This window comes from Pleurodeles waltl, chromosome 1_2 (assembly GCF_031143425.1).
Source record: "Pleurodeles waltl isolate 20211129_DDA chromosome 1_2, aPleWal1.hap1.20221129, whole genome shotgun sequence".
NCBI lineage: Eukaryota > Metazoa > Chordata > Amphibia > Caudata > Salamandridae > Pleurodeles > Pleurodeles waltl.
The window spans coordinates 1220213507-1220219506 of NC_090437.1; the positions used below are offsets into that span (position 1 = coordinate 1220213507).

Consider the following 6000-nt stretch of genomic DNA (forward strand, 5'->3'; position numbering starts at 1 on the left):
ATGTTGATGTGGGGAGTCATTCTCGAGCATATGTTCCTTTGTTGTATGTATTTGTTGGTTTTTTTTTCCTCATGAAGAGAGGTCCTCTACCATATATTGCTTTGTGTGTGTTACTAAGCAGCTGGACAGTGGATCTTCTGGCAACTGGTAGGCATTGTATGGCACTCAAGGAATGAGAGAATTGTGCTGAGTAGTCTAGCGGCAGCATTCTGAATTCTCTGTAATCTTAGCATACTTGACAGAGGTGAGCTGTGATACCAACAATTAGCATAATCTAGTTTTGATAGGACAAGAGAGATGGTAGCTTGACCTTGTGAGGAAATCTTAGGTGTGGGAATATGCAGATCAGTGTTTTCATTGTAAGAAAACTTGATTTGGCTATCTTGTGCACTTATGCATTTATTGAAAAGCTTGGCAACCACGGTAATTCCAAGGTTTCTTACCTCCTTATATATGTTTGGTGGTGTTCCTAGCTCATCAGGCCCAGCGCCAATGGGTCTCAGGTTTTCCAGTCCCCACAGAAAAGTATTTTGGAGGTATTTAATTTGAGGTGGCTCCATGTCCTCCATAGGTTAACAGCCTGGAGGCAATTCAAGATTTATGACATTCCAATGCCCAATTTCAGAAGCATCTGCATGTCATCTGTATAATTATAGCAGGTTAAGTCAAAATCACTGAGCAGATCAGGTAAACAGATTTTGAAATGCATGGGTGAGATGACTGAGACTTGAGGGTCTCCTCCTTTAATGTTGCATGGTTTAGAAGAGAAAAATGGAATGTGTATAATATTTGTTCTATTGTGTAGGTACAATATGATCCAAGTGAGAGCTGTGCCCTCTATTCCAGCTTTTTCAGGTCTTTGGATTAGGGTCATGATCCACCGAGTTAAAGGCTGCCGAAAGATCCAAGACAAGAATGGTAACAACCCTCTTTTGGTCTGTGGTGCTTTTAAGATCATCCCAGATAGAGATAGGGACCAATTCAGTGCCCCTTCCGGGTCGGAATCCAGTTTGGAAATCAGAAAGCATGGAATTCTCTTCAAATAAATTGTGACATGTAGGAGAAAGCTGCTTTTTAGGTCGAGTGGAAGCGTATGACATCTTATATACTTATAAGTATATTTCTTCTGTGGGCTTAAAGCCATTCCCTTTTTTCGTTTCAGTGTCATTTAAAAATCCTTGCTTGCTAGTGGTCAGTCATGCCTCTTTGTCCCTCCTTTTTCTCTTTGGGAACAGGGACCAACTACTGTATAATTACACTCTGCCTTGTTTATCTATTCTTTGGGGGACTTTTTTTCTTTGTTTCGTGCTAAGTGAAGGATACCATTTTCATTTGCAGAGCATTTTTGCTTGCACCTTAGCTTCACTGCAGTCCTGTTTCAGGAAAAAGGGCTGTAAATTAGCCTGTTATCTTGGTCATATTTGTTAAGCGTTCAAACGCTGAGATCCTTCCATTCGTTTATTGTTTATTATTCAACACACTGTGATACGTGGATGGTGACAAATGCCTCAGCCAAGCTTTCCCTGCAGTTCACCATTCGGTCCACTGGAGGGTGGCACTGCACCTTTATTGTGACTTGTGCAATTACTGTCACCCATCCCAGGCACGAACCGCAAGCACCATTGTTATTTGCAACACTGCTGTGAACACGTTGTTAGCTGTTATTCCCAAAACAGAACATGCTACTCATGCAGTGATCATTCATAGTTAAATAGAACAAAATACACAGGCTGGGACCTCCCTGCCGCTATTGGGTTAATGGATGCCCATTCTGCTCACAATTCACTAACTTTCAGTTGTTTTACCGGCCTTTAGTTGAAGTGGCAAATATCACATATAGAACCCTACGGACCCTTCAAAAGCAGCAGTTAAGTATCTGTAAATGCATTATTAGTGCCTGCTTTGTCCCCCACCCTACTGATGGGAGAGAGGTATCCTTTAGAATTGTTTACGTTTGCACGGAAGCGTTGACACCTCTTTCTACATGCCATGGAGGTGCTATGGGAGGAAGACAGCTCTGCTGTGACAAGGCTGACTAATCAAAGGCTATGTCTGAGTAGCAAGATGCTTTTCCATATGGAGCAAAGTATTCTTTTTACAATGCCACATTTATTGGCTTCCTTTATGTTTTGGGATTCTTTCTGTTCTACTCTACCGTGCCCTATCGTCCTGGCAGAGACATTAATTATTTTAGAATTATCTCACTTTGTACTTCTTTCACAACTTTTATTATATGCTGCATTCTTCACATATGATTTATTCTGTCCCTACATATTTAATTTTTTATTTATTTTTAGGTTGTCGAGAAAAATTTCAAAGCATCTTTTAAAACAAATGTCATTTGGAATCGTGGACGATATTAAGAAAAAAGATATAAACATCATAGGACATGTTATTCCTTTACTGTATATGCTAGTTTGTTTTTTGCTTGCACACTCTGCCCCATATTATTAGGCAATCAAAAGCACCATTCTGGTGAAAAGTCACTAACGTTCAACCATTTTAACAGTCTTTAGAAAACATTACACATTACCATGCAAGTTATGTTTTTTTCAGCTTTAATATCATCAATGACTGTTTACAAATGTTTTTTTCCGAAACTATTATTACATTCTTTAGCTTTCCATGGCTTCAACGCTTTTCCGACACGCTGCATCCATTACATATATTTGATTCTGCCCCTGCATGTTCCATTTTATTTTCATATTGCTTTAAAGCCCTTTGTAAGAGGTGGTATATTTAACATTCCCACCACTACTGCCCCTTCAAAAGTAGTGGTTTATTATGCAGTGATATCATTCAAAATTCTTCAACTTTATACAGCTTTACTGCTTTTGAGAGAGCTGCATTCCTTACATAGAATTTATTCTGCCACTGCATGTTCTGTTTATTTTTCTGTTCTTATTTTGTCGGATATCCTTTAAAAGCATCTTACAAACAAATATTGGTTTGTTAAACCTTGCCTGTGTTAACGGATACCCATTCCACTCACAATTCACTACCTTTCACTTGCTTTACTGGCCTTTGCAAAAAAAAAAAAAAAAAAAAAAACGGCAACATTGGCATATACACCACTATTGCCTCTTAAAAAACAGTGGTTTATTATATGTATATGCGCTTGAGTAATGCCGGCTTTGTCCCCAGCCCTATCGACGAGGCACAGGCGTTCATTTTCTTTTTTTTTTACAATATTAGCTGTTCGAGTCTTGATCGCCAAAGTCAGGTCTTTTATTGTTTGATTTGTGTTTTTTTTCCAAATGATGGACGTATGTATTCCTTTTTTAAGTCATCTCAGAAAACTCCTGCTGTTAAAGAGTTGTTCGTGAGTGTTCGGACTGGGATGGTCGTAGACGTTAATTGCATGTTTTTGAAGACTTGAGATTGATAAGGGTCAAAGGAGCAGCCTGCCGGCTTGCTCGCTCGTTTTAGCAAGATTCATAAATTCAGTCGAGAAAAGCTCTTTGAAGGAGCTCAGAGGCTGTGCTTGCCTTTCCCTGGATGGTTTTGTAAGAAATGGGTTGGGGCTTTTGTTTTTTTGTTGTTTAACCAAGAATCCAACATGTTTACTTTAGATGTGTAATGATTTTCTAGTATGTTACAAAAGTCTTGGGAACTGGGTAAGTAGGTTTTGTGCATTTTGGCTTACGGAACTCTGTAAGTATTTTATATAACGCTTTATTATCAAACTTTGCATTGTGGATTTGATGAGTTGAGCTTTTTTGATTGTAGACATGTAAGTTCTGTTGTGTCTAGGGAGGCAAATCTTATCTTGGGGGTTGTTTGTTCTGAGTCAGTTGTTTTAATCGTACCATTGTTTCTTGATTTTATTTTTTAATTCTGCATTCATCCAAGGTGTGTGTTTTCTTGTTTAGCGTAGATATAGTCAGCTCAATCAGGAGATCAAAAGCTTTCTGGAGAAAATCAGAGAGTTTTTTGTGCAGAGCTGATTGTGAGCAGATCTGCGTTTCAGGTAAGCAGGTTTTCTCATTCTTCCAAATTTAGCTTGTTTCAAGGTCAATATGTAGAGAAGGGCAAGATGATTTTACCTGGGAGAATGTTAATGTCTTCTTTTTGGAAGGCGACAAGGTAGGGGTCTAACCAAGTAATTGTGTAAGAATGTTTAGCCAACTAAATTTAGTTTGAAGTCTCCTTAATGTCATGATCTATGACGAGCTATATTTTTTACTAGGAATGGTTCTATTTATCCATTGCCAGACATTTATTTAAAGAATCAAGCATTTAAAAATAGCTGAGCAGAAGCATTTGTGTACCATATCTTTGGGTAATTAAAATAAAATCGTTCAGTTTCAATCGTACTACTAGTTAAGTATCAGTCACAGGGAGAAGCCAGAAGTCTCCTGTTATTACACACAAAGCATCCGTCTCATACATGAAAGCCAGATCCCCCCTGCGCAGCCTTGAGCCAACTGAAGTAGATCTTTAAAGTAGCCTGGCATCAGAAGAACAGAGACAAATGACCTTTTGAAGTGCAGAAGAACAGCTCAAGCCTACCTTCTTAAGTCCAGCACCAACTGATAGGACTGCAGGGGCACCCTTCTTCCGTATCAGGCTACACCAAAAGATAAACTCTCCACCATGCTGAACTTATCTAACAAGCAGATCTATTCCGGGAGAGCAGCTTCCCTAGGTACATCCAGCTGCAGGACACGCCCGGGCAGAGCGCTCAATCTGCGTTTACTCATCTGCCTTCCTTATACAACCCAACCGCTCCGAGTAGTGAAACCATGGGCTCCTCCTGTGCCTCGCTGTTGACACCCTGCACCTCCTGACCAGGAAGAAGTCTATAACCCACCACCAGCCTCCGACATCGCTATCACTGCCTTTGAATCAGTCACAACAACGGGAGAGTAGGAGTAAGAAAACCGTCTTTATAAATGGGCCAAATGCGGCGGCCATGTTGAAGTGGTTATTTTGTTACATAGAATGGGTGACACTGTCCTCGATGCGAAATAAAAATAAATGCGTTTTAAAAACACATTTGAAATTTTTGTACTTAAGTACAAATTACTGAACAGTTGGACTCTGGGTGACTTAGTTATAGAAAATCACTTTACAAAAATTAAAGTTTCCCAAGTTCGGTAGATTTTCGGTGACAGACTCGCAACGGACCTTGTCATTTTGTCTCACTTTTATATATGTTAATCAGTGTCGCTGCCGCTAGGTCACACAAAGCACCTACTGCCGCAGGTGTTGCTACAAAGTGGGTTTGTATCACAGGGAACCTAGCGCAAGGCACCATTGAGAAAGTAAACATAAAGAAAGGACTCATTAACATGAGGCTGGACTTTTCTGAACACCTGCTATAGCCATCTTACTGTGTGTACCTATCTCCCCACTTGCCTGCTCTAAAATGTTGGCATGTATGAAACTGTATGTTTTCTTGTAGTATTCTCTGTGGTCTCTGTGCATCAATGAACCTCCTGGGCTAGGTCAACTGCTTGTCTGATCAGTGTCTTGTTTTTGGAATTATCAACCATGTAATCCTGAGGAGCAGACCCTGACAAGCAAGTTTGCTCCAGGTCAAGTGGCTAAGACCAGTGTTGGGATGGAAAAGTCCCTTGCACTGTGACAGACGTGCACCCTAGCCTTGGGTGCCCTGGCTGCATGGATGTCTGGTAACTATGGGTGCTCAGCCCTCAGCCTCTCTCATGGTGATTCAGTCTTGTTAGACCTGGAGCAGCGCTTTAAGCGTTACATTCATAGTGGTAGAGGGCTACAGTCCTTGCCAGGCGTTCAGTTACATGAGTGCAGTGGTGGCAGCAAAATAGTTTTTTGTTTTATAGTAATCAGTAGTGTGAACAGAACTTGTTGCCTGTGCCACAAAAGTGATGCATACCGGCCCACTCATGTAAAGTTCTGCAACTGTGTACTTAACTCATCCTTGGCCTACGATGTCTGCATGTGTGTGTTGGAATGTATATGTGCCTAAGGATAGTACATGACATGGAGACCATTGTATTTCATTTTGGAAGCCCAGGG

At 40.5% G+C, this 6000-nt stretch overlaps 1 protein-coding gene across 2 annotated transcripts in view; it reads right to left on the reverse strand.

Annotated features, from left to right (window-relative positions):
* UVSSA (UV stimulated scaffold protein A) overlaps positions 1–4845 on the reverse strand; it is a 268598-nt gene extending 263753 nt beyond the window's left edge. The window contains exon 1 of one of the 2 annotated variants that reach the window (XM_069204021.1): positions 4513–4845. The gene's annotated coding sequence lies outside the window, so the exon portion shown is untranslated. The remainder of the gene's footprint in view (positions 1–4512) is intronic. The other variant, XM_069204029.1, reaches the window with a different exon arrangement.
* Positions 4846–6000: the final 1155 nt, after the last annotated feature.